This window comes from Triticum aestivum, chromosome 7B, assembly GCF_018294505.1.
Source record: "Triticum aestivum cultivar Chinese Spring chromosome 7B, IWGSC CS RefSeq v2.1, whole genome shotgun sequence".
NCBI classification, from domain to species: domain Eukaryota; kingdom Viridiplantae; phylum Streptophyta; class Magnoliopsida; order Poales; family Poaceae; genus Triticum; species Triticum aestivum.
Window position 1 is genome coordinate 130,089,357 of NC_057813.1, and position 1,730 is coordinate 130,091,086.

Here is a 1,730-nt window from a genome sequence, read left to right on the forward strand (position 1 = left end):
GCTGTGAAGAGGTGGGTTCTGATGGATGCCAAGTGCTCCCAGAGCTCATTGGAGCTGCCGACCGAATTCCCTATCTCCGAGAAGGGGTGGCATTCTGAGAAGATCACCTACCCTTTCCTGACGCGGTTGATGAAGAAGATGGAGAAGGACCCGAAGAGAGAGAAGCTGACAGGGGCCATGTTCATCAAGGAGTTCCTGAGGCAGCGCATCACGCCGCTCCAAGACCACTCCCGCCCCCTATGGAACCTTGGCAGTACCGATGACAAGATCCGCCTGCGCCAAGACACGCTTCCCGAGGAGGAGCTGAGCAAGGTGTTTCTCTACCTGACGAGGAAGGACCCGAGTGATCCTCCAGAAGATTGGCTTCCGCTGTAGTGCTGGGATGACGGCGAGGAGATTGTCGCTGCTATGCCGGTCTTTGACGGGTTTGAGCTTGTGCGGCCTGGGCCTCCCCCGCCGCCTACCGCCTTGGTGCACCTATCCTCCGATGATCGTTCCTCTGAGGCTACCGCGGACCAGATGGTGGAGGAATCCTCCGCCCCGGGCAGAGGGAGCTGCTCCCCGATTTCCCTGATGATGATGATGATGAACCTATGGTGGTGGAGGTGTCGCACCCTTCCGGAGTCACCACGAGATTTGGGGTGTCCTCTTCGAAGCAGCCCAAGCAGGCGGCCACCAAGAAGGGCAGGACCGTGCTGATTCCTCTGGGCAGTGTTCCACCTTCGCCGATGATGTCCCGGGCGGCACCAAGAACGAGTTCTCCCGCTCCCAAGAGCTTGGCACCAGCTGCTCCACCCCAGCGTCCGCTGTGGAGCAAGAAGAGGAGCTATGCCTTTGCCAGCCAGTAAGTCTTTTCCTTAACCTTGTTCCTTGATTCTTGAAGCGATTCTTAGTGCCTTCGTCTATCATTAGGCAGCAATGTCGAAGAAACAGAAGGAGGGCACGGAGGTTGCCGTGGCTGCAGGCGCTGAAGTGGCCGCTGCGATCCTGGTGAAGGAGAATGCCGCTGCCCCCGCATCACCGATGGTGATGCCGTCTCCCAAGGACGTGGAAGCCTGTCCTCAGGAGGTGCCGGTGCCTTCGGCAGGCCTAACCCCTCCGACGCCCAGGCTTGCCGCGGCTGCTGAGGTCGACCAGCCTCCGGAGCCCCTGGTCCTTCCTGAGGCTGAGGTTTCTTCAGTCTTAGTGCCGAGGGCGTCTCCTCCCTTTACAAAAAAAGACACATCCGTGAAATTTTGGGCCAAACAATTTTTTTTGTCATACATATGATAGTTCTATGACGATAATTGTGACAAAACCTGGTATCATCATAGATGTGGTGGGCTCCTACTTCTATGACAAAAAATCATGACAGAAAATTGGATTTTTGTCCTGGGCGGGCTGGAGATGCAGCTGCATGACATTCTTTGGGCCATCCATGACGAAAAAAACCGTGGTAGAAGCGAGGGGGAGGAAAATTTCGAGGAGTTCCCGGTTACGGTGGGAGGTCGGGGGCCGAGCAATGCGCGTTTCTCTTGTACACGTACGCGCCTGTGTGCGAGGTGTTGGCTCTAACTGAACCCGAACGAGGCGTTGGGCTCTAACTGAACCCGAGCGATTGCACTGCAGGCTACGCGTTACTGAACCCGAGCGATTGATCGATGGCTGTTAACTAAACCCGATCGAGGGATTCCTTCGCTACTGCTGCTAACTGAAGCCGATGGATGCTGCCTCTCTGGATGAACAGTGAG